Here is a 27,650-nt window from a genome sequence, read left to right as displayed (position 1 = left end):
CTTTTACAACCATCAGCAGGAAGTCAGAAGCAGTCTTCAGATGGAACAAATATCTTCAGTTTGCTGAAGTCCCCAGCACTCCCTAATGTCACCTAGAAACAAAGACACTGAGCCATTTATCCCAGTTTTACCATTAACTAGCTGGGTGATCTCAGGCAAGTAACTGAATCTCCCTATGTCTCAATTTTCTCATCTGGAAAACGAAACAATAATAAGACCCTGCCTATATCAGTTAGGTTAAGTGAGGTTCACTGTGGTTAAAAAAAAAAAAAAAAATCTCTAAAATCTCAGTGAATTACCAAGACGAAAGTTTATTTCTTCCTTACACTCCAGATCTCATGTCGGTTGACACAGGGCAGGGTTAAGAGAGAGGTTGCTCTAGATATCACAGACTCAGGGTTCCAGGGCAAAGGAGGTTCCATCTTGGCACACGTTTCCATGGTCAATCCAGGGACCATGGGAGTCAGGGTTAGGAAACAAAGTGGAGAATCACTCACTAAGTCTTAAGACTTCCACGCAGAAGTGACACACATCAATTTCATTCACATCCCCTTGGTCAAAGCAAGTCATTCTCTTGCGTAACTTCACAAGGGGCAGGGAGCATTAACGTGCAACTAACAGACTTACTGTAATGCTTCCAAGCTCTTCTCTTTCATGAGGCCTTGTGCCTAATTTATATTTGTAAGTTGGTATTCCTTTCCTTCAAGAGGTCCCCACAAATTGGATAAGCTTTAAGCTCTGCAAAACCTGGATCCACTTCTGGAGAGAAACATTTGTTAAGAGCCCTAATGATTTCCTGACTACCTCATGGACTTGCTGTGAGAATGGGGTTAGCACGAAGCACTTTCAAGACAGCATCAAGCACTGGGTCTCTACTCTGTGGGTATTGACTTCTATTATTATTAGGACAATAATAACACTTCACAGTTCTGACTCTCATACTGGACACAAAACACACACACACACACACACACACACACACATACACGCACACTAAATTTGCTCAGTAAGGAATACTGGCTCATCAGGAAGTCATCACTAACCAACACAGAGAATTGTCATATGTTAGGGGATCCTTGACTGTGACCTTGAGGAAGTCCTGTTCCTTTTCAGGGCTTCAGTCTCCACTTCTGTCCCTGGGGGTTAGTGGGCAGTGGTCCCAGATGACTTGTCTGCTCCATGACACTGAGTGAGGGGCCCCTCAAGGGCTGCGGGTACAGGTAGGAATGCCAGTTGTGGCGAAGAAAGCTAGAGCTGATTAATTATGCAGGCAGCTCCACCTCTGCAAACCACCCATCTGGGCGGTCAGCCTGCAAACATTGTTTCTCTTGATATTACAGGCCTGCGTGTCTTCACCCTTAGTTGTCCGTATAAAGCATCCCAGCAGCCCACTTCCGGTGGCCTCATAAGACCCTGCCCCCACACATTGTCACTGACTCACAGCTGTAGGTCCTTTCTCTAACAAGCTTTTCTGCTCAGACACAAGAGATGAAAGAAAGGACCTCTCTGATGAAGCAGTTGAACCGGCTGCTTGATGTGTTCTTCCCTGATTTTTTTTTTTTTACATCCTCCTTTGCAAGCTCCCAACTGCAGTCTCTCCAAATGCCTTTTCCTATTTGAATGCAAAAGACAGTAAAGGAAACACGCCCCCACCCCATCCTAACTCACACACAAAAAAGCCCGTTCAAGTCCCCTTCCCCCATTTCCTAGCTGAGTGTCCTGGGCAAGTAACTTAATCTCTCTGAGTCTATATCATCACCTGTAAAAACAGAGACACCTGCCCTGACCATACATGAGCGTTACATTGGAAACACCTTGTGAATGTAAAAGGGTAGAGAAGAGTGTACCACTTCTGTTTTGATTTCTCTGAATCAGTATGTAGTAGTTTTCTGTCGTTGCAAAATGAATTACCACAAATTTAGCAGCTTAAAACAACACTCATTTATTATCCCACGATTCTACAGGTCAGAAGTCCAGGTAGTCTCACCTGGACTCTGCTCAGAGTCTCACAAGGCCAACATCAAAGTGTCAGCCATCTGGGTTCTTATCTGGGGGCTTTGGGAAAGATTCTGCTTCCAGCTTTTTACAGTTGTTGACAGAATCCGGTTCCTTGTGGCTTCAGGTCTGATGTCCCCATTTCATCGCTGTCAGCTGGGGTTTGGGGTTGGTCTCTGCCTCTCCAGGCTGCCCATATTCCTTCTCATGGGGTTCCCTCCACCTTCAAAGCCACAGAAGGAACATCAAATCCTCACCCTTTCAATTAAGAGGTCACCTGATTGGCTCAGGTTCACCCAGATACTCTCCATATTTTAAAGTCGATTTACTTAGGGCTTTACTTGCATCTGCAAAATTCCCTCTCAGCAGCATTTGTGTAAATATTCAATTGAATCAACAGAAGAGGAGAATCTTGGGGGAAACAAGGGCATTTTTAGAATTCTGCCTACCATAACACAGCAATTCTTAAACTGCCTTCCACAAAGGTAAGATGATGATAGCTGTTCTGTGAAGAAAGCAGTTCGTAGCCAAACCATTTGGAGAAACACTGGGGGAAACAGAGTGAAACCAGTTTTGTTTGCTAGTTTTCAGTTCAGGACATAGGAGAGTCATTAATATGCCATTGTATCTGGTGATTCAAGGTATGCGGTATTTCCCAAATGTATTAAGCCGTAGTATTCTTTTCTGCCAGAATATCTGTTATTCTTTATAACCCAGTTTGGGATACAATCATCCAGATTTAAAAAGGAATTTGTATAGGCAAAGACAGGATGATAAACAGGAAATTCCTTATGTCTTTACACATCTGTGTTTAGAAAATTGTGACCTGATGGTAGGCTCATTATCCGTAGGTGCCCTCCGAGGCATAGTCCTGGATACCAGTTTCTGGAAGGAGTTAATTATCCGTGGCCCTCCAAGGCGCTCCTTCTCTCCTCTTCCTTCAAGGGCTAGGTCCATGGTGTTGTGCCACTAGCAAGAGGCCTTCAGGAGCCATAACTGAATGATGCTCACTGTCTTGAAGGCATTTCCCTGCCCCATGACTCAGTTTGCCTGGGATGAGTTTGAAAGGCCAGAGTGAGGTCCACAGAAGAGAAGGAGGGAGGAGGGGTTTGGGCATAGCATTCTGCTGAAACCAGGCACCTATCTGTTTATTGCCCTTCCAGGCTGAGCTTCTCTGACCAAACCTGAAAGCAGAGAGAAATGCCTCTTCTTGGAAGGTATGCTTCTAGCAAGCAGCCCTTTCCTCTGCTGCCTCTTCTCCCCTCCCTGGGACAGGCCTGGCACCACTTTTACCATCTGTCCCAGGGATATCTCACAGGCCAGACCTGTGGCCACTGTATGATTTAACCCTGTGCCTTTGGGATAGAAAATCAGTGCAGGTTTTATCATGTCTCCCCTGAAATCAACTCCAAAATAATTTTTGCCTTTGATCTATTCATCTGCCATTCTATGCTTGATTTCAAATTGTGGTTTGTTTTCTCTGTAAGAATTCCCTGGCCATCTTTTGGATAAACAGCAAGTATGTTCTGGGCACTCTAATAAATTGCAACTTCAGACAGAAGCTTGCTCTTGCTGGAGGCAAGTGATTAAACATTTTAATAGCGCAGCAAACTTATCAACAGGCTTACCAAAAAAGAGAAAAGGAAGTGATTTTATTCTCCCAGCTTGTATTTCAGAGTATTTTACTACTGGGGTCAAATGTCTGTCAAAGATTTTTGAGGCCCAAATTTGACTTAGAAGAACCTCAAAAGGTTTCTACTATGCACACTGCATCACACTCTATAAACAGCCCAGGATTTTCCCTGCACACGCCTAACTATCCAGTTCAATATCACCATGGTGCCTAAAAGGTTTTTAATATAGATATTAAATATATCTATATCATCGCTTCAGTGAGAGCCTGAGCTGTGCTTTTTCCTCTGGGGTCTTCCAAGCTATTTGCTGCTGACATACACTATTAAAAATAAACCTACCCTGAGGAACGAGTCATTTTACATGGCATTAGGACTAATGTTATCATTTAAGTAGCTGCGGAGATTTGCCAACTACAGAGGCCCCAGATAACGAAGGAAACACGATCATGTGAGATAATCTTCTGTGCAGAAATGACTTTCATCATCTGTAATATGTAGTTTAGATGCTTATTTAAGATTTATACTATTGAACAAATATTGATGCCTTCAACAGAATAAAAAAACATCAATGCTAGAGACAGGTAAAAGATCAGATCCACTTCCAGGGCTTCAGACTTGGCTGGGTATAAAACAATATGCTTGGAATCTGTGTAGTGCAGACGGGAAGAAAGAAGGAGATTCATTTCCATTCTACCACCTTCCACTTGGTAACATGGCAGGCCCTGGCATGTACAAATGTATAGCATCTACACAATAATTTTATAAAGGAGGCAATATTTTTATCCTCATTTCACAGATGAGGAAACTGAAGGTTAGCATGTTTTCTTAAACTGAAGTTTGAATAAGCTCACTGCTAAGATATGGCAATATTGAGAATTGAACGTAGCTCTGACTGCAAAGTCTGTACACACTCTACAAATATTGTCCTCTTCCACCATTTGCAAAAGGACCAAGATTCTGACTGCTTTTTCCACTCCACCCACAGGGTAGAATATTGACAATGTAATTGACCATCTATTCATCCATGGATGCAGATGATTTCATTTATTCATCCATCAATCAATACATATTTATTGAGCATGTAATGCACCAGGCACTGTGTCAAGCACACAGCATACAGAATGGAAACAGGCACAGGCCCCAGTCCCAACAACAGAGATGGATGTGCACACGCAGACCCTCCTAGTTTGGTGAAGTTGGATGCCCTTGTTCAATGACTGCACAGCTCGATAAAGGCAGTGCCCAAGTCGTTTGCCTGCATAGTTTGGCAGCCCTTCTGATAGACCAGATGGGAGTGATGACTTCCTTAACCCCTCTCAGACACAGGGCATTGCCTCAGCCTCCCAAAGTGCTGGGATTACAGGTGTGAGCCACCACGCCCAGTTGAAATGCTCTTCAATCTTATCAGACTTGGCACTCCCCCAAAATGCAGATGTCATTACTCAACATGCGTAACTAGCTTCTGTTTAATGGCATGTTGTTGTTTACAGTGAAGCAGCACTATGACATCCATCATTAGCCCGCTTCACAGATGAAGAAACTGAGACTCAGAGAGGTGAAGTGATTTATCTGTGGGCAGGTAGACGGAGTGATGCAGTGGAGTGAGAACCCTGGGCCTGATGTTTATCTCTCTTCACCTGCCCATGTACCTATCACAAAGGAAGACATCATCTGAGAGCCTATGTCCTGCAGGCCTTTTGAGGTGGGTGCTGTTGTTGTGCCCATTTTAGGGTGAAGAACACAAGACACAGAGAGGTAAGTCACTTGCCTAAGTGCACACCACAAGGAAGAGGCAGAAATAGAACTTCAGCCTGAGCCTCCTGACTCCAGACAAGAAGCTTTGGGGTGTTTCTCATCCTTACGGGGTTGTTCTCTCTGCAAAAGGCAACTCCGGATTGGTAATGACGCATCAGGTCCCCTCCAATCCTGATGCTGTCCTTGTGGGGATCAAACCCTCATTAAAGGAAAAACACTGAAGAGGCCCTCTCTTTTGTCCATCTTTCCCCCACCAGCTTCTCAGATGCTAGGATCCCTGCAGCCTCATAAGATCTGAAGCTCTTGAAAGAGCCTCTTCAGAAAACTACGGGGATCTATTGTTATATTAAAAAATAAAAACAGGCAATCCCAACACATTGAGAGGCTGTGATATGAAGATTGCTTGAGGCCAGGGGTTCAAGACCAGCCTGGGCAACACGGCAAGATCTTGTCTCTACAAAAATTTAAAGATTAGCTACTCAGGAGGCTGAGGTGGGAGGATCACTTGAACCCAGGAGTCTGAGGCTGCAGTGAACCTTGATTGTGCCACTGCACTGCAGTCTGGGCAACACAGATCCTATCTATAAAAAAATAAAATAAAAATAACTTGCATTAGGGTTGCAGCATGGTGGAGAAAAGAAGATGAAGCAAGGGCACCAGAGCTGGTACCGGGGAAGGCCTGGTGGTGATGGTGTTAGCATCTGGTTAAGCTGCATAGCTGGTCTGATGGGATTTGGCAAACTGCAGCCCTGTCTCATTTCTAGTCATTTTTACCTGCTACATTTGCATATACATATGATATCTGTTATCCTAATTACATCTATTTTCCCAGGTACAGACAGACATACCCCAGAGTTGGGGTGCCCATTAGCAGATCACACAGGCCTCTGCAGCTGTGTTTTGATTAGCGGAAGAGGCTCTTTGGCATCAGAGAACTGAAATCACCTTTTAGGGTATGACAAGCTCAGCCAAGCGTCTCGCAAGTGAAAATCAGAGGTTTCTCTAAGGAAGGAGTGAGAACGACCATAAAGAATTAAAAGGAGAACAACCTTTAATGGTTTCAGGTGTGAAAGCTCAGTGATGCCGAAGGCCTGCCATTCATCAGACAGCATGATGTTCCAGGATCCCTCCCGGCCCACATTCACCCCCATACATGCCTCTGGAAGGAGGGGACAGCCATGGGAGCCCCCCAGGGGGAGCTCAACTCACCATTTTTCCAGGCTGGGTTCCAGCAGGGAGGACGTGAAGGTGAAGAGGCCAAGGATGGCTGGAGGCAGGAGCGCAGGAGTATTATGGATCATGATGCATGCCCACCTGCATTAAATGACTTGCAAACAATATGAAAATCCCTATGCAAGTTACTAAAAGCTCCTTTTTCTACTGTATGGCTCAGGGGCTCCTTTTAGAATTCACACAGGTATTTTCGTGATTGCATGCTCTACCATGGATTTGCATGCCCAAGCTCTCCCAACTTCCTTGGGAGGTGTCTTAGTCCATTTGCATTGCTAGAAAGGAATTTCTGAAGCTGGGTAATTTATAAAGAAGAGGTCGATTTGGCTCATGGTTCTGCAGGCTGTACAAGAAACATGGCACTGACATCTGCTCCTGGTAAGGCCTCAGGAAGCTTCCATTCATGGCAGAAGGGGAAGGGGAGCTGGCAGCACGTGTGAGAGAGGAAGGGTGCCAGGCTCTTTTAAACAATCAGCTCTCACATGAACTAAAAGAGTGAGAACTCACTCATTATGGTACCAAACCATTCATGGTGGATCTGCCTACATGACCCAAATACCTCCCACAAGGACCCACTTACAACATTGGGGATCACATTTCAGCATGAGATTTGGAGGGAACGAACACCCAACCCATATCAGGAAGGTTGTGCCTCCGTGCTGTGAATGTGGTCTATGGGTCAATATTTTAGGTGTTAAGTTGGTGAATTCTTTGTAATACCTGGCATTTTCATAAGCTCTATCCTTTGTGACCCTTGATAACTCGATAAGGGAGAATGAGCAGGTTTTTTTTTTTTTTTTTTTGACGGAGTCTCGCTCTGGAGGGCAGTGGCCGGATCTCCGCTCACTGCAAGCTCCGTCTCCCTGGTTTACGCCATTCTCCTGCCTCAGCCTCCCAAGTGCTGGGACTATAGGCGCCCGCCACCTCGCCCGGCTAGTTTTTTGTATTTTTTAGTAGAGACAGGGTTTCACTGTGTTAGCCAGGATGCTCTCCATCTTCTGACCTCGTGATCCGCCCGTCTCGGCCTCCCAAAGTGCTGGGATTACAGGCTTGAGCCACCGCGCCCGGCCATGAGCAGGTTTTATGACCCCTACTGTACTGGGCCTAAAGACACTTAGTAAGTTACCCAAGGCCAAACAGTCAGGCTGCAGTTGAACCCTCCCTTGTACCCAGGTGCCCTAAGTTCAAGCCTGGTGCTATTTACTCTACATTTCTCTGATTTAATCACTGCACACAGGGAATGGTGGAGGACTAGAGAGGCAAGAAACATCCAGGAGACAGAATTCTCAGTATTTTTTTCCTTCTTTTGGAGGGAAGAAAAACCCTCTGGTGGCAGGGCAGGGTTTCTCACTGGAGGGAGGAAAGGCCATGTCACTAGGAGAGGTCACCAAGGATTTGTGGATTCAAAACACTCATGAGGGGAGCATTCTGGGTTGAGAAGTACCCATTCATTTTTTTCCTTTGACAAATATAGTCATGTTAGGCATCACTTAATGATGGAGATACGTTCTGAGAAATGCGTCATAGAATATACTCACCCAAACTTAGATGGCACAGCCTACTACACAGCTAGGCTTTATTGTGTACCTATTGTTCTTAGGCTACAAACCTGTACAGTAAGTTACTGTGCTGAATACTGTAGGCAACTGTAACACAATGGTAAATACTTATGTATCTAAACAAATCTAAATTAGAAAAAGTACAGTAAAACTACAGTGCTATAATCATATGGGACCAGTGTCATATATGTGGTTCGTCATTAGGTGGTGTGTGACTGTATTTACTGAGGACCTACTATATGCCAGGCATTGTTCTACGCAAATGAGATTCAACTGGAGGCAGATAATGATCAATTGTGCTAAGGGCTATGACAAAAATAAAATATACCAGCTGAGACCAATTTAGCCAGGGCAGTCTCTCTGAAGAAAAGTATCTGAGCTAAGACTCTTCACTAAGCAAGAGCCATCCACCCAAGAGCTGGGAGAAGAGGTGTCCAGGCAGGGCTGCACTGCAGGCAGAGGTTCAGGAGCAGAAAGGGCTGCAGGCTTAAGAGCCAGCAAAGCAGTGGGTCTGGCTGAAGTTGGCTTGAGCAAGGTTGCAAAGAGCAGATGGTCTGAGATGAGTTTGGAGAGGGAAGCTGGAAAACAACCGGGCAAGACCTCAGAGGTTTTTTAGGTAGCCTTTAAGCTAACCCCAAACGTAGTGGCTTATAATCAACAGCTTGGTTTTTTAATTAAATAGATTAGAATAATAGTCTATACTATACTGTGTAGTAGTTTTCCAACCTTAGCATATATCAGAATCGCTTGGTAAATCTCGCAGAATGATTGATGCAGCTTATCTGAGGTTGAGCCCAAGAATCTGCATTTCTTTTCTTTTTTTTTTTTTTTTTTTTTGAGACAGAGTCTCCCTCTATCACCCATGACCTTGGCTCGCTGCAACCTCCGCCTCCCAGGTTCAAGCAATTCTCCTGCTTCACCCTCCCAAGTAGCTGGGATTACAGGCTCCTGCCACCTCGCCCTTCCATTTTTTTTTTTTTTTTTTTTTGTATTTTTAGTAGAGACAGGGTTTCGCCATGTTGGCCAGGATGGTCTCGAACTCCTGACCTCAGGTGATCCACCCACCTCAGCCTCCCAAAGTGCTGGGATTACAGGCGTGAGCCACGGTGCCCAGCCAAGAATCTGCATTTCTAATAAGTTTTCAGGTGATGTTGGGGCTGCTGGTCCCAAACCATTTTGAGAACCACTATATTAAGAATGCATTACATATATTACAGTCAAGTTTTGTTTCTTTGAAACTCTTATTCCAGTAGTATATCTGTTCACGTGTACTGGATCCTGATGGAAAAGGTTTTTTTGTTATTATTGTTTTTGTTTTGTTTTGCTTTGTTTTGTTTTTTGAGATGGAGTCTTGCTCTGTCACCCAGGCTGGAGTACAGTGGCGCGATCTCGGCTCATTGCAAGATCCGCCTCCCAGGTTCACGCCATTCCCCTGCCTCAGCCTCCTGAGTAGCTGGGACTACAGGCGCCTGCCACCACGCCCAGCTAATTTTTTGTATTTTTAGTACAGATGGGGTTTCACCATGTTAGCCAAGATGGTCTCAATCTCCTGACCTCCTGATCCACCCGCCTCAGCCTCTCAAAGTGCTGGGATTACAGGTGTGAGTCACTGCACCCGGCCGGAAAAGGTATTTTTTTAAGGATGGGTTCAAAAGAGTTTGAAAGCCCTGGATTTAATAACATAAGACCCTTCTTTAGAAGAGAAATTATCCTTTCTTTTTGTTTGAGACGGAGTTTAGCTCTTGTTTCCCAGGCTGGAGTGCAATGGCACTATCTTGGCTCACTGCAACCTCCGCCTCCCAGGTTCAAGCAATTCTCCTGCCTCACCCTCCCAAGTAGCTGGGACTACAGGCATGCACCACCATGCCTGGCTAATTTTGTATTGTTAGTAGAGACGGGGTTTCTCCATGTTGGTCAGGCTGGTGGAACTCCCGACCTCAGGTGACCCACCTGCCTTGGCCTCCCAAAAGTGTGGGGATTACAGGCGTGAGCCACTGCGCCCAGCTGAGAAATCATTCTTGAATGCTGTAATTGACTGCTGAGAATCTTGTGGCTTCCATAAACATAAATAAAATAGTAAATATATGAATGGCCCAGGTATGGTGGTTCATGCCTAAATCAGCACTTGGGGAGGCTGAGGCAGGAAGATCACTCGAGGCCTGGAGTTCAAGACCATCCTGGGAAACAGCAAGACCCCATCTTTACAGAAAAAATAATTTAAAATTATCTGGTGGTGGTGTTGGGCACCTGTAGTCCCAACTACTTGGGACTGAGGGGGCAAGATTGCTTGAGCCCAGGAGCTTAAGGCTACAATGAGCTAGGATCATGGCACTGCACTCCAGCCTGGGCAGTGGGCCATCTCTAAATGTATATATATAACAATAGATGAAAGAATATCTAGCTGGAATATGAAACAAGATTCTCCTGTTGATGGCCTCACCTCGGCCTTAATTTATTATCCTACTGAATCTCCAAAAACGTTGGATTGCATTTTGGCATAGAGCCCAGGATCCCACTCTAAGCTGCCTGCCTTCCTATTCAGTGCTAGGGAGCACTCCAGCCACTCTGACAATGCTTTCAGGTCCTAGTTGCATCTCCAAGGTGCTGGCATCCTCCAGAGGACTCAACCGCATTCAGTCCTTAAGATGCAAGCCCACGCACCTGGTTTGCCACACATACCTGTTGACAGTTTATGTGACAGTTTCCTCTGCAGATTCGTCCTGCTTCTCCTGTGAGCTGCACTGGTTTCAGGTCCCCATGGGAAATTAGGGATAAATCCCAGCTTCTCCTTTCCTAGACAGTTACTGACCTCAATTACAAAACAAGTGTTGGCCGAGGCAGGCGGATCATGAGGTCAGGAGATCGAGACCATCCTGGCTAACACGGTGAAACCCCGTCTCTACTAAAAACACAAAAAAATTAGCCGGGTGTGGTGGCGGGTGCCTGTAGTCCCAGCTACCTGGGAGGCTGAAGCAGGAGAATGGCGTGAACCTGGGAGGCGGAGCTTGCAGTGAGCCGAGATTGCGCCACTGCACTCCAGCCTGGGCAACAGAGTGAGACTCTGTCTCAAAAAAAAAAAAAAAAAAGAAAGGATTGGATCCCCATTTGGTAACAAACCATCCTGGTGGGGAAGTTGAGGGCTTATTTCTAGAATCCTAACAGAAAGACAGTAGCTTCTGGAATCTACACTAACTCAGGAGTCTAGAAACGTGCATGCATTCATTCAGTAAATCTATCAAGTACCTACTGTGTGCAAGGCACTAGCAAGGTGCTATGACTGTCCCAGCAGTGAACAGAACACGGCCTCCTGCTGCTCACAGCGGGTGCACTTTCTGCCTCCTTCCCCAACTTGCTAGGTGACTTAGGCCAAGCACTGCCTTTCTTAGACACTTGGCATGACCAGTAGGGCACAGAAAGGAGCATGAAACGTTACCACTGCAAAGTACCACAAGAGTGACTGAATCCCATCTCCTCGTTTTATGAATGGAAACTGGGGCTATGGTGAAGGAAAGGGACTTGCTCAGGATCACATGGTGTGTTGCTGGCAGCACTGTGTGGAAGGCTCGCTGAAACCTCAGAGGCTGCCTCCCATGTAGCCTCCTTATGCTCCTCCCCATGGCCCCTCCCAATCCCCTCCTTCTCACCTATTATGAAGATGGAAAAGTCTATCTAGTTGGAAATACATGGAACTCCAGAAAGATACAGTGGACATCAGGTAGCTGCTGATTTTTTGGAAAAATTCAAGTTTAATTGCTGTGACCTAAATGGTGTTCTAGAGAGAATATGGGTTGTCAAAGCCCAGGCCAGAGACAGAAGCAGCAAGGAGGCTCTGAACCCATCCAGGCAGAACCGACCCCCACCACTGAGGTAGGAGGTGGGACTCAATACCAGAGATAGGGCTCAGACACTGGACCAAATGGAGGACTAGCTAAAATAGGAACTAGGCAGAAGCAACTTTCCATAAGACACGCCCACCAGTGTGCCACGTCAGTTTACCTTTGCGTGGCAACACCCAGGAGTTATTGCTCCTCTCCATGGAAATGACCTGATGATGCAGGAGTTACTACCCTTTTCCTAGAAATGTCTGCAAAAAACACCCCTTAATCTGCATGCAATGAAAAGTAGGTATAACTATGACTGCAAACCTGCCCTGAGCTGCTGCTCTCAGCACACTGCCTATGGGGTAGCCCTGCTCTGCAGGAGCAGTCACAGAGCTGCATCACTGTCAGAACTGCAACACTGACACTTTGGTAAAGCTGTTTTCTTCTGCCTTACCACCAGCTCACCCTTGAATTCTTTCCTGGGCAAAGCCAAGAATCCTCTCAGGCTAAGCCCCAATTTGCATCAGCACTCTGCTTCCCATCTACTGCATTTCTGGAGACCACTCCTGCATAGCTCAGTGGGTGTTACATCTGTGATACTTGCCCCAGTCTACCCGTTGGAAAGAACCAACCTCTCCTCCTCAAAGTAACCATCTTGTGTCTCTCTTTAGCACTCCTCTCATTCTGCCTTGCATGGGGAAGAATTTATTCAATCACTCACCTGACGCACCTGTGCAGTGTCAGGAAAATAACTAAGATCTGGGCCATCAAGGAGATCCAGACACAGCCCCCTGCCCTCAAGAAGTCCACCCACTGGACAGGCCCAGCGGCTCACACCTGTAATCCCAGCACTTTGGAAGGCCGAGGTGGGTAGATCACTTGAGGTCAGGAGTTTGAGACCAGCCTGGCCAACATGGTGAAACACTGTCTCTACTAAAAATATAAAAATTAGCTGGGCACGGTGGCACGTGCCTGTAATCCCAGCTACTTGGGAGGCTGAGGCACGAGAATCACTTGAACCCAGGAGGCAGAGGTCACAGTGAGCTAAGATCATGCCACTGCACCCCAGCCTGGGTGACAGAGCAAGACACTGTCTCAAAAAAAAAAAAAAAAAAAAAATCCACCCATAGACAGCTGTCACCATATATGTGGTAAGTGTGGCAGCAGAGGACTTCTGGAACCCCAGTGAAGGCCCTGAGTTGAGCACACATCTCTCTCCCCAGCCAGTCTTTGGTCTTCATAAGGCATGGACTATGCCATGCCCATTCGCTCAGCTCTGTTCATCACCACCTTCTGAAAGATCCAGCAGCTTCCTCAGCGAATCCTTCTGAAGAAGTGGTGAGAAGACAGAGCTCTCTAGTCTCCTTGGAAAACTGCAGGCACAGCCAAGTCTACAGAATCACACGGGGAATTCCCTTCTTTTTCTCCTGCCACCTGCCCCACTCAGTGGCACTAGATGATTATGATGCAGCCTATGGGACTGTCCTCCCAGGACTCCTTTTCCAGGAATTGTTGCATCACTCCCCATCTCCCATCTTCTACATGGTCATCAAGGGAATCACTCTGTAAGTCCAACCTGACTCCTGACCACAGCCTCAGCGGTTGGCACCTGTCACCTTGAGCCAAAAAGAGATCTTTCAGGAATCCTTGAAACGAAAATCAAAGAGAGCCTCCAGTATCTTCAAGCAAGGCGTGAAATGTTCTAGGTAGCCTCATTTCCTTCCATGAGGGTGCCAGAAGTGGAAGAAGCCAGTGTGCAAGTGGATAGGATGAGCAGATGCTCAGCGGGAAGCAGAAAAAAAGATCACTTGTCCTGATCCCTTTTGAACCCCTCATTTCATTAGGTCCTGTTGCATCTTTTCTGCGATACTCCAGAAAAGTCTTCCTCTTTAGTCTCCCTCTTCCATAAACTGGTTCAACTTGAGTTTCTGTTACTTGCAACCCATGGCCTCCGAATGGTGCAATACTGCTCTGAGAAGCTGCTATGCTTACAAAGTGTCATGCCTTTGGGGGAGTTTCTTCTCTATCCAACCCTCACCCCTACCTCAAACCGAGAGTCACCCACAGATGGTGCCATCATTGTATTAGAAGGAAACCAAGTCATAAGCTATGTTCAAGAACATTGAAAAATAACATGAGCCACTAATGATAATGGAAGGTGGTTAGCTAAGCTCCAGGGCAAGGTGTCTGTAATAGATGTCTTTTGGCCATAGATCAGTGAGATGTTAAAGTCCAGGCTGGGAAGAACAATGAAGAAATAATTTATCTTCATTGTCTTTATACTACTACTATGCAGTAAAGCATTTATGAGCTAGAGAAAAAGTTAAACTTGACCACAGGTATCAGTATGGTAAATAGATTGACTGGCCTGGGTCCTTGTTCTATGTAAAAGAGGAGTTAAACATATACATTGTTATTCCTCATAGTGGACCATGGCCAACTCCCCAACGGCTAAACCACCCTCTGTCACCTGGCAAAGGCCATGCAGTTTGGGGTTTGAATCCAGCTCCAGTGGTAGGTCTGAGGTTAATCATTTTCAGCAAGTGGTTTGGTAGTGGTCGTGTGATCCAATTCCAGCCAGTAAGACTGAAAGAGAGGTTTGCCAGAGGCTTCTGAGAAAGGTATTTCATGCACTTGAGAGAGAGAGAGAGAGTATGAAAGTCCACTCTCACTTCCCCCAACATGATGTGAACAAGGAAGCAAAGAGCTCTGATGCCTGTGGCTGCCACTCTGAAGCCATGAGGGAACCCAGCCTTCAGATGAAGCAGGTACAAGTCCCTGATGTCATGATGAAAGCCCTGGATTAATTCTGAGTGTGGGAGTGAATAAACGTCCTTGCTGTTAGGTCCGTTTGAGTAGTGGATTCTATTACTGTCTGCTGAACGCATCCTAACCAATGCATTCTCTACTCAAAGGAAGAGCAGTGGCCAGGTGCAGGAGCTCACACCTGTAATCTCAGCACTTTGGGGGACCAAGGCAGGAGTGGATCACCTGAGCCCAGGAGTTCAAGTTTGCAGTGAGCTATGCTCATGCCACTGCACTCCAGCCTGGGCAACAGAGCAAGACTCTGTCTCCGGAAAAAAAAAAAAAAAAAAAAAAAAGAACAGCAACAATTGTGAGTGCAAATCTCAGCTCTGCCACTTGTTGCTTGTATGAAATTGAGCAATTTACCCAACTCTTCTAAGCCTCAGTGCATTAATCTGTAAATCGGGACATTAATGCTACTGTGGTGGTGACTGGTCAATCTGGACTATCTGGAATCCAGTCCCCCACCTTCAAAACTTTTTTGGGAGCTCCCCCAATGATACATAGTCTTGGAGAAAGATAGACCCTGCTAAGTACTCTTGTTGCTTAACAGACAACATCTCTTTTTCCTGACCTGGTCTAGCCAAATGGCTGGTCTTGAAGTAAGCTCAACAAATCCCGATTGAGGGACTCCAGGCCGTGGAGATGACTGGAAGTTTTGTTGATTGTAGTCACAGAGGTGTCACATGGAACAGCCTTCCTGATTCTCTGGGGTTCCCTGAATCCCCCTTCCTTTTCACAACCTTGTGCTCCAGCTTCTGACAACCTCCTTCCAATAAACTCTCTTACTTTGAGAAAGCAAGTCAGCTTCTGTTGCTTACAGCCAAGAAAGCTGGCAGATGAAAGGGTCCTCTTTATAAGGCTGTGGCGAAGCTTCACTGAAATCACTCTTGTAAAGCCAGGCTCCATACATGTTAGCTATTGAGATCAGTACAGACTCAGATGGCCCCCACGAAAGGATGATCTGAGTTCAACACAAGGTTTTGATTGACCAAAAAGGGTACACAGTATCCCAGTTGCTGAATTGGCAAACTTCCCCTCTACACTTAACTTTGGCTGCTTGGAGTCTCACGCTTGCCACATTCACCACGAATTGGCAACATGTGACGAACACAACGGCATGGAGGCGCAGACCCTCCAAAAGCCAAATCCAAACAAAAATGTTGAGTGGCGATGCTGGCAGCAAGTTCTCCTTCTTAACCATGGTGTGCTAGTCCTGATGTTAAAATCACTTTACAGTCTCTGGACACACAGTCAATGGGCAGCACGAGTGAGTCAGGGCACTGAGGGAACAGGGGCTCGAGGGCAGAAATCTGAGACCAGCTCGAGAGGACAAGCAACTATCCCAGGGACTTGTCCTACAACTGCTCTACCTGGCTCTTTGCACCATCAAGCATGTTGCGAAGTGGTTGAACCTGCTCCTTAACACACAGAGGAAAGGGTCAGATGACTGAGGCACGTGGCTGTACTTTGTAAGTTGGTACATTCCAGACACCAGGGATCATTGCCATCAACCTCACTACCACCATCATCAACAGCCTGTCTATCTCCTCTCTAACATTTATTGAGCTATTATTATGCTCCAGGGACAGGTTTAACATTTCGTAAACACAAGTTCATGAAATCCTTGCAAGAAATTAGGAGGTCAGGTACTATACTATTCATTAATAAACTGATGCATAGTGTACTTGGATGACCTGCCCAAGGTCACATGGCTAGCAGGTAATAGAGCCATGACTCACCCCCAGGTTTGGCAGGGTCCTTAACCATGCAGCAACAACTCAGCAATATTGCTCCAGAGATGCCCTTCCTTCCAAACACACACACATTCAGACTCTAATTTCAGCCTGCCCTATGCTCAACAGACTTTTATCTGCCATTTTAACAGCCACACAACAGAACTTTGCTAAAGTGCCTTTGTTTTTTTTATTTGGAAGATGGGTTTTATGCCCTGGTTGGGGCTGGTGGTGGAGGCTGTCTCTTCCACATTATAAACACTTACGAACATGCCATAAAAATGTCCCCCGGGTGCTTATGGCAATCTATGAATCATGGCCATTTAATCTCATGTGTACAGTCAGAGGATTGGGCCCACACTTTTTTTCTATGAGTTTGGCCTATAGGCTTTAGGCTTGTAAATCTTCCCTCACACACTGATGCTGGGACACCAAGAAAAACAATTATTTATGAATGGGATATTCAGGTGTTCTGCTCCAGATTAATTGCTTTCAGTCCTATTTAACAGACATCTAACATGTCAATGGTAGAAAAATGAATCACCGCCACCACTGCAATGAGGAAGAAAAATCAGAAAAGGCATGCATCTTCCTGAGGGGGCACCGTGAGCTGGGCTTGTGTCTGTGGGGCCAGTATGGTGAGGATCTGCGGTTCTGGAGGGAGGGCAGCTGTGAGGATGACCACGCACAAGCTCACCCCAGTGAGCCCACACCGCCACCCACCCCAGCCAGCAGTGCCTGACTTTTTTACTACTCTTCACTTGTTCCAGAGAAGAGAAAGCACAGATCAATAGGATGCTTGACAGAGGTGCCTGCAAGCACGACCATTCCTCAGGCCAGACACTGATGGCAGCTATCACTAGCAATAAAAGGTTGCTGGAGACAGAATAGAGGCTCTTCCCTTTGTGGGCCGGCTACTCCTCTCTGATAAACATCTCCTGCATGAGCTCGCAGCAAAAGAACCATTTCCAGGAGGCAACGTGCTCCCTGCCTGCCATCTGCACTCGGCTTCCCAACAGACATTTCCTCTTGTTGTTCAAAAGGTTTTCTCGGCCGGGTGCGGTGGCTCATGTCTGTAATCCCAGCACTTTGGGAGGCCAAAGTGGGTGGATCACTTGAGGTCAGGAGTTCGAGACCAGCCTGGCCAACATCGTGAAAACCCATCTCTACTAAAAATACAAAAATTAGCTGGGCATGGTGGCAGTGCCTGTAATTCTAGCTATTCAGGAGGCATAGACAGGGGAATTGCTTGAACCCGGGAAGCGGAGGTTGCAATGAGCTAAGATTGTGCCACTGCACTCCAGCTTGGGTGACAAAGCGAGACTCCATCTCAAAAAAAAAAAAAAATTTCCCAGGCTCACAGGTACTGGCCAGGCCACCTCTAAGGATCATTGCATTTTATTCCTGTGCATTGTGTGGAATGGGGAATGCTGCTGGAGGTTTTGTAGCAGCTCCTGGCTCTCGGGAAGGTGGTGCAAAAACCCACATGCTGTCAAAATCCATTCCAAATTAAATTCCTAGAGGGAGGCCATACCTCATCAAGTCCTTCTTTATTTTTTTGGAGGTGAAAAGGCATTATTTTGCCAAACTAGTTCCTTACAATGCAAATTTTTTTTTGGGGGGGGGTCCCTTTTGCTGTGTTTGGAAAAAACAAAACTGCTGTGGATGTTACAGCCAAGGTGGGCCCAAGAATTCTGCCTCCTTGTCTGGGCCGGCATCCCTCGCTGGTCTTGGTTAGGGAGGGTAGACAGCGACCAAAAAACTGTGGTCTAGTTCTGAAATTGATGACACAAGCACATACCCACTGGGGCTCCTTTCTCCAACCCTCCATCACATCTTAAATGGGAATATGAAATTGTTGCCCCTCCCACGTCCCTATTGTAAAGGTAGGGGTGGGGGGTATACAGTGAAAAGACAGTGAGAAAGCCTCTGCAGGCCTCTAGTTTAAACTTATACCACTAAGAGACTCTAGGCCTTAAAAATTAGGACAATAACATCATAACACATTTTCACTCCAAAGTCAGCTTAGCAAGCTTATAGAATATTCCACGGTAGAATGGGGGGAGTAATCTCTATAGAAAGAACCATCTGAGGCAGGGTTTCTCACTCTCGGCACTGTTAACATTTGTGGCCTAATTCTTTGCTTTTGGGGGGCTGTCCTGTGCAGTGTAGGGTGTTCAGCAGCCTCCCCGGTCTCCACCCACTAGGTGCCAGTAGCACCCCTCAGTCATGACAACCCAAAATGTCTCCAGATATTGCGAAATGTCCCTGGGGATGGAAGTTGCTCCCATCTGAAAGCCATTGCTCACAGCAAAGGTGTGGAGATGGGAACAAGCCTGGTACATCCAGGATCTAGAGATAAACACTGCACAATTATTACTCGTGTCGTTGGGTGGGTTCCTGAGAACACTAAATGAGATGTGAAAGGACTTCATAAAATAATCATCATCACCATCATCATCCTCATCACAGCAGCTATTGTTTCCCGAGTGCCTATCACATACCAACCATATGCCTGGCACTGGACACTCACCATCTCTAACAAGTATTCATGGCAATTAATGCTGGTGCCATGGGCTGGTGACTCACAATACCAGAGAGTCAGAGCCATCATGTTCACCAAATATGGCAAACGAGAAGTAGCATGGCCAGGCTGCCCTCACTGCTGCAGGGGAAAACAGAGGGTATGCTCTTTCTTCGCTCACAGTCCTGTGTTGTCACACTAGGGATGTTTCTTGATACAGGATGGGTTGGAGAACTGAGTCACGCTCCTATTGGAAAATCACTAGTCAAGGTGACCCCCGCCCTACTCCACTCAACCACACACGACTTGTGGACTCACTGGCCACTCATTTACACCCTCACTACACAAAGAGTGGTCCGTGACCCACAGCCACAGCAGCACCCCAGAGCTCATTAAGGAATTCAGAATCTCAGGCCCCATCCTTGACCTTGCAATTCAGAATCTTCATTCTAACAAGCTCCCCAGGTTATCTGTGAATGCATTAGAGTCTGAGATACTGCTCTGTGGTAAAGAATCCAAGGCTGTTAGCATCTGTCAGCATGTTAGAGTGTGCATAGATGGACCAGAGCGTCCCTTCACTCTCTGGATTCACCCATTCGATAAATATTTCTCGAATGCCTACCATGTGCCCCACCCATGTGGGGCTGACAGTCTGGTGGCCTCTGGCCACACCCGCCCCCCAGCTGGTGACTACCCAGATAAAGTCACTCAGTTTACAACATAGGAGGAAAATGAAGCTCTACCAGATTAAGAAACTTGGGGAAATCCCACTGCTAATAAACAGAATAAGAGTTTTAACTCAGGCATTCTTTTCCCAAATCCTGCCCCTTCTCCTATATTCATACTACTTTTCACCCACACTCAGTGGGGCAAAGAGAAGATACAGAGGTTCCTGCCTATCCTAACTACTCAATCATACTAAAAGCAGGATTGCAGGATAGGGGTCACACACACTGGCGGCTGGCATCAGTCGTGAACTCATCCAGAATCAGAGGTTCAAAGACAGTTTCGTTCACTGGGGTGGAGTTAGCTTTGCTCTAGGCTCTCCATCAGTTTCATCAGTTCTAAATAAAAGGCATTTAAAGACCACCCATAAAAAAAATACAAAGCAACTACAGTTCCTGAGATTTTGATGAGTCTGTACCCTCACACTGTATCTTCCTAGTATCTTAAACCAAAACAGGGACCCAGAGCAGGTCAACGCTGGGAACTCCAGAGTCCTGCCCCAAATCCTTTTGCACCTGGGATTCCTAAAACTTGAAGCCTTTTTTGTTATCAGGTAGTTTTTGTTTTCTCGTAAAAATGTCATGAGACCTGGTTTTAAGCATCAAGCAACTCCAAGGCTTCATGACTTCAGGGAAATTGCTCATGAGTCTCAGTTTTCTGCTCTGTAAAATGGGAAAAACAGAAACATTGGATAGAGTTCTTGGGGGAATATGTTGAGCTAAAGGGGGGACTGTGCTCAGCTGGAGTTCTGGAAAGTGTGCAGTAAAAGGCAAATACCTTCTCCCTCCCTTTTTTTCTGTAAACATCCCAGGGGTCTGCTGAGGGCAGATGACACCCGATGAGTCTCCCTAGCAACTCTCCAACATGCGCGGCTGAGCTGGGCTGGGCTGGGAGTGTGATGGGGGCAGGGCCCCGTTCAAATGCACCACCACACCCGGCTACTTTTTTATTTTTATTTTTTTGTATGCACTCAGTCTCATTATGTTGCCCAGGCTGGTCTTGAACTCTTGGCCTCAAGCAATCCTCCAACTTTGCCCTCCCAAAGCACTGGGATTGCCGGCGAGAGCCAATTCATCCGGCCTCTCAGTGTTTAAATTAACCGGTTTCTGTTGCTGAAGCTAAGAACCCTGACAGAAGCAACCCTCAGTTTAATTCCTGGTCTTAAATGTAACTTGTAGAAAGAAATAAATGTGTACGCTTAGAAAATCCCCACCACTGACCTAACTCCACTATGTCCACACAAGTACTTCTGAAAATGAAGCCCTTGGAACACACCCATTGGAGTCAACTTTGGTGTAACTAGGGTATTGATGAAAATGCAGATTCCTGGATTAGACTCTTGGAGGCTGCAGTTCAGAAACAGGCTTTTTTTTTTTTTTTTCCAAAGTTCCCTTTACCCATCTTTCTAACTGTTGTGCTCGCTAAAATATTAAACCCGCTGGTCTCTGGTGCTTCCTAACCTTTTCTACATAGACAAGTATTAACATCTGTGTGGCTCACTGTGATGAAAGCTAGAAGCTCCTATGACCCAAGGCAACTGGACCTGGGGGACTCTGGCTGTCCCAGGTCATACCCAGCCACCTTGAGCACTAAGGGGAAACATCTAACTACCCACCTGGTGGGTAAAATGGCTGTGAGGTTCTGGACTATTTCAGAGCTACTCAAACTCTGGTCCATGGACCATTGTGATCCATGAGTTTGTAATCCATCTGCAACACCATAACTACAGAAACTGAAAGCAAGCATTGAGAACTTACTTTGGTACTTTGCCAGAATAATTTCTTGGTTGCTAAATCCATCATACAATTTTGGAGTAATGTTTTCTGTGACCCTGTTTTCTATTTCATTTTTTTCAAGTAATATTTTTCTCATGTATTCCCCAAAATATTGGTCCATAATACATTTGGAAAAAAAAAAAGAAAGAAAACCAATTGGTCTTTCACCACAACTGATCCACAGCATACCAAAAGAATCATCCAATGGTGAGTTATGTCCGTTTGGGTGTTCTGTGTCATGTTGGTCCAGCTTCAGACCTTGAATTCCCCCTGGATATGTCTGCCACTGGGGGCTTTGGCCTTTACTCTCACCACAGACCAGGCATCTAATCGTGAGACTAGATTAGTACCTGACAGCCAAAGGCCTTTTCATCTCCAGGCAGAATAACAGAAGGAGTTACTACTACTCAGAAGCACAAGGAAAACTTTATGCGCTCTCCAGAGTCAATGTAGGTGGCTCAGTGCCAGCCCTATCCTGTCCCTACCCTAGCTTTGTTCCCAGATCAAAACACAACCAGGCCCCCGAGAACTTTTAGGGTTCAAATGCTTAAATATGACAGTGGCAATTTTCCTTTTCCCTTTAAATTCTTTATGTACAACGACCATTTTCAAATAGTTTGGGAAATGAGAAACTTAACTTTTCAATTTTATCAAGGTATTGTGGAAATACACTGAACAGCACATTGGACAAATGTACAATTTGATCAGTTCCTCTGCCTCCTGGACTCAAGCAATCCTCCCACCTCAGCCTCCCAAGTAGCTGGGACTAAAGGGGCACGCTACCCTGCTTGGCTAATTTTTAAATTTTTTGTAGAGATAGGGTCTCACTATGTTGCCCAGGCTGGTCTCAAACTCCTGGGCTCAAGCGATCTGCCTGCCTCGGCTTCCCAAAGTGCTGGGATTATAGGCATGAGCCACCATGCCAGGCTTGATCAGTTTTGAAATAGGTATATAACTGTAAAACCATAAGTACAATCAAGATAACAAACATTTCTATCACCCTGCAGAATTTCCCTGTGCCCCTTGACAATCTCTCCCTCCCTCCCCTTCCACTCCAGGCAACCACGAAACCACTAATTTGCTTTCTGCCCGTATGGATTCATTTGCATTTTCTGGGAATTTTACATAAATGGAATTACAATGTGTGTACTCTCTCGCTGCTGGCTTCTGTTACTAAGCATAATACTTTTCAGATTTATCTACATCATTGCAAGTATCAGTACTTCATTCCTTTTATATTGCTGAGTAGTACTCCACTGAATAAAACTGTTTCTATGCAATTGCAAAAACCAGTTTTGAAAAACGAAATTTAACTTTTTTAATCCTCCTGAAAGTATAATAACAAGAAAAAAGGAGGAAAAAGGAAAATAAAAAAGGAGCCCCCTTCTCTGCCCTCATTCCCACCTCAGGATCTTTGCACTTGTTCTGTTCTTGGCCTGGAATATTTCCCAAATCTTGGCACAGTTCATACCTTCTCATCATTCACATCTCAATGCTGTAGTCACTTCCTCAGAGGCCTTCCAAGATCACCATTATATCCTAGATGCCTATAATATTGACTGCTATATAGTAGGTACTCAATAAATATTGGTTAAGTCAAAGTATAAGAGAATAAATGAATGAATGCATGAAAAGGTGAAAGAGCACTATAGATTGAACAATAGTTTTAAAAGTTATAAAATAGTTTCTTTTGCAAAATCTCAGAACTCTCTAATAGAGTAAAGAAATCTGGAAGGCCACCCACTAACGTGCGCTTGCTTATGGATTGGTGCAGGGATCTAGACCAAACCCAGCAGCTGTGACATGAAAATCTATTTAACATGATGGTGAGCAAGTCAGCCTTGGTGATCCTCACCACACTGGCTGGCTCCGGTGCTCCTACAAATCATCTGAAATGCTAAATCATGTTTAAATCCCTCTGATTGTGACCACTGGGGACTCTGAAGGACACTCACATGTAATTTACATACTGCCAAGCTCCTAAGGGCCTCTAAATAAAGCCCCCGAGGGCTCCCAAGCACTATTTTTGAGGAGAAGGACATGGAGCGACAGATTACATCGAGTCTGCTACCCCAACATCAGGAAGAAAAGAAACCTCACCCTCCAGTTGCTGGGACATCTGCAAATGTCTTAAACTACATTTGCTGTCAGAGGCTTCCCAGGGAAGCCGTGATTACATTGAAAACTGTACACAGATGCTACTGTCTCTCTCATTTTCCACAACCCCACTGGTAACAGGTATTTTTGCTCAGATTTTCATTCCTTTTCCAGATTCTGACCATAAAAAGTGTTTTAATCTGAAAGCACACGGGAGTGGGTTTCACAAGGGCACTGTGCCTTCTGCCTGCAAATGTTAAATTACATTTGGTGACAACATGGCTATCATGCCGATAATGAGTTGGTCCATGCAGCACCTACTGCAGGGTCTGAATGCAGATCCAGGAGACACACACCTTTAAGGGCAGGACAGGGTGATGGGCGGAGTTTCCATTCCAATTCTTGTATTTGGCTACAGATTGCTCTATTGTAATAAACATGACTAATTTTTACAATCTGACAAAACGGGAAGTAAAATTGCCAGAAAAGTGAGGCCTATGAGACCGTAAGTGGTTTAAACCTTACAGGTTCCTACTCCCCCCCACCCCGCCCAAAAAAACGGCACTTGTTTTTTTGTTTTTTTTTTCTTTTTCTGCACAATTCAGAAAACTACACAATTTTTTGTTTTAAGTGAACCAAATAAAACAACCAAGTGAATACAGGCTGGCACCTGAGCAAAAGGCCACTTACATGTCCACTGGTGCTTCTAAACCTTCTAGAAGCATGAAGACGGTCTGTCCCTGGCCCAGGCGACCCATAGGCACAAGGATGCTTTGGCTCATGCACAACTTGCTCTATTCTCAAATTTCTCTACTAGCCAGAACCACCCGTTCGAATCGTAGAAATCACCTGAGATCAAGCAATGCTTTTATTCCTTCCACTACACTGTTCCCTTCACCCCCAACACTGAGCCAGGCAATAACATGCTCTCAGCAAATAACATTTGATTAATTGCTTGTAAGTAAGGAAAATATATCTCATGCCTAGCACGTACCTCTGTGACATGAATGAATAAATGGATGGGTGAATACAGAATGATACCTTAACCATAGGATATCACTTGATTCTCACAACCACCTTGAGAAGTAATAACAATAATTGTTCACACCTATAATGTGCTCATTATATGCTGGCCACTATTCTAAATTCTTCATACATATTAACTCTTTTAACCCTCCAGAACTCTATGAAATATGGATGATAATTACCTTCATTTAACAGACCAAGAAACTGTTGGAGACATATAGAGGTCACACTGCTGGTAGGAGGCAAAGCCAAATCCTTGTTAGATGCTCTTAAGCACTATGCTTCTTTTCCCTTGGCTACATTTTAAGATGCAGAAAACGGAGGGTAGCAATATTAATTTTTATTTTTATTTTATTTTATTTTTTGAGACAGAGTGCAGGGGCGCAATCTCAGCTCACTGCAATCTCCGCCTCCTGGGTCCAAGTGATTCTCCTGCCTCAGCTTCCCGAGTAGCTGGAACTATAGGCGCATGCCACCACGCCCAGGCTTTTTGTATTTTTAGTAGAGACGGGTTTCACCGTGTTAGCCAGGATGGTCTTGATCTCCTGACCCCGTGATCCGCCCGCCTCGGCCTCCCAAAGTGGCGATCTTAATTTGAACAAGGCTCCCGGATCTGCAGAGGCAAGCCTAGGGCTTTGTTCCCTGGCCAGTGTTAAATGGCAGAGCCAGAATGCGCACCCAAATAACCTGACTGTGAGTCTGCACGCTCAACTCCCAAGTAGCACATGTGGAATCAAGCAAGTTCACTGCAAATACGTGAGATCCGTAGAGGAGAGATTGTCCAGGGGGTGGAGATAATAGGCACTGGGTTATTCAGCACTGTTCTCCCAAACGGAAGGTGCTGTGAGGTCCAGGAAAGAAAGAGGAAACAAAAACAAACCTGGAAAATGTGGGCTGCACCCCAGTTCCCTTGAAATCATTTTGCTTTGATTGGAGGAGGAGGAATGTGCTGGCATCTTCCCTTGTTTAGTTCCCAGGCATCCATTACAGCCTGAGCAAAGTCCACAGCGAGGCCTGGGCCCAGTTCTCAGCAAAAGTTACATACATTACACCCTGAGCAAAGTTCTGGGTGAATCTTCTCCAGGGTTGGAATTTACTACAAAACATGTCCAAGAGTCTTGGGGAAGTGAGGAAACCCAGGATGAAAGAGGCAAGGCCAGGACAGAAGGAGAATTTATAAACATGAAGAGGAAGAAAAGATTGGAGCTAGTTGCTAACATTAGTGTGTGGGTTTGGGATTATGGCTTCAGGGATAACTGCTTCTGTTTTGAGAAGGCATAAGAAAACAGGGAGACACGGGTTTGGGGTTGGGAAATGTTGGTCTCTTAAATGTAAAACTCTATGTTAAACTGGACGTTGAGTTGGAGAGAACAATACTGTTAATGTGGCTGAAGACACAAAGATAAAAATTCAAAGAAAGAAATTATAGTGCAATGATTAAGAACGTTTAGTCAATCTGGGAAAAGGGGAAGAGGGAGAAGAGTGGGCTATACCCACCCCCCCACCCACCCCCACCCCACAGCCTTTTTTTTACCCCTTCCTTACTGACTGCACATATGGAGCTGAAAAGTAAAGAATGTGGGTTTGTACTGAAAAGGTTGCACAGGATTGATGAATTGAAGTTCATTGTGGGGACAGGGTAAAGCTACAAATGTGATTCAAATTGCAGCCCCAAGAAGCACCTCTCCCCATCAGGGAAAAACCAAAAAAGATCTTTGCTCAAAAGTCAGTAGCAAGAAACCCTGAGAAATATTTCCTATGAAAGTCATCGCTCAGCTGAGACTTGTGGAGTTTGTAAATTATCAACAATGTGAGTGACAGGCAGACCTTGCTCACAGCCAAGTGTCAGTACCCCAGAACAGTTCTGAAACCAGACCTTGCCATTTCATTTCCACCAAACAGAAACCAAAAGGTGCTTTTACCCGCATGAAAACTGAGGAAGAGCAAGGGTTCACTGCACACAACTTTTTTTTTGTAAAAATCAAGATGCACATCTCTGAGAATTTTTTCTATTATTTAACAATGGAAGTTCTGCTGAAAAAGTGGCAGCGTAGAATTTTTTAAAATAAAACTTTGTTGCAAGAGATGTGCTAAATTAGTTCATCCAGGAGTGCCATAGGGAGGTCGTTTGAGGGGATCTCATTTATGAATGAAAGTGAGTTTCCTGGCAGACTACCAGTCTCTTCCAAATGCACACGCTCTGAGAACAGGACTCCACAGATGTCACACCTATTTCCGACAGAAGACACAGGAACTAACCACTATGCGCTGGATCCTAACTAAGGTCCTACTCGAGCTGGCAGATGGGAATCTGTGCGCCCTGCTGGGCTTCCTGAACATCCTACTACTAGGTTCTAAGAATTAGCTACACTCTATTACATGGTGATGATTTTTTTTTTTTTTTTCGCGCTCAGAAAACCGCAAAGGGATTTAACCAAAAGGAAAGGTTTTCTTTTTCTAAATTCGATTAGCCTTTTCCACTTTCTCTACATCGGGACATTTCCTCTGGGAGGAATTTCATACCCAGAGGCCCCTTGGCGAGGCACTGTTGCATGCGGGGCGCAGTGAATTTAAGTGCAAGACGCTCAAATATGGACGGAAAGTCAAAATCTCAGGCACTTGCACTAGCTAGCGAAGTCGGTTTCTAAATACTGGTGTAGGAACTGCCCTCCAAGCGGAGAAAGCGAACTTTGCCGCCGGCAGACAGTACGGGACTCTTGGCTGGGGCGCGCGCGGGTGGTTACCAAGCCCACTCTCCGCTTGCCACCGCTGAATTTCCCGCCTGAGCCGGCGCCAGGGCTCCCGGTCACTAGTGCTGCACCCGGCGCCCGTCTGGAGATAGCCCTTGGTGGTGGATGGCGGGAGTCCCCCAAAAAACGTGTTTTGCTGCTGGGATTGAACTGCTGGAGAGCGAGTGCGCCGAGGGCGCACAGCGTAGACTTGGCCAGGGGCGGGATACCCACCCGA

The 27,650-nt window shown here is 45.7% G+C and overlaps 1 long non-coding RNA gene across 2 annotated transcripts in view; it reads right to left on the bottom strand.

Annotated features, from left to right (window-relative positions):
* Positions 1-291: 291 nt before the first annotated feature.
* Positions 292-27,650, bottom strand: part of LOC135968862 (uncharacterized) — a 31,177-nt gene continuing 3,818 nt past the window's right edge. Inside the window, exons 2-3 of one of the 2 annotated variants that reach the window (XR_010583871.2) lie at positions 6,594-6,711; positions 292-5,504 (exon numbers count right to left, since the gene is read on the bottom strand). This is a non-coding gene — a long non-coding RNA (uncharacterized lncRNA). The remainder of the gene's footprint in view (positions 5,505-6,593; positions 6,712-27,650) is intronic. The other variant, XR_012428706.1, reaches the window with a different exon arrangement.

The sequence above is a fragment of the Macaca fascicularis genome, chromosome 20, assembly GCF_037993035.2.
Source record: "Macaca fascicularis isolate 582-1 chromosome 20, T2T-MFA8v1.1".
NCBI classification, from domain to species: domain Eukaryota; kingdom Metazoa; phylum Chordata; class Mammalia; order Primates; family Cercopithecidae; genus Macaca; species Macaca fascicularis.
This window is presented reverse-complemented; position numbering and strand designations above follow the sequence as displayed.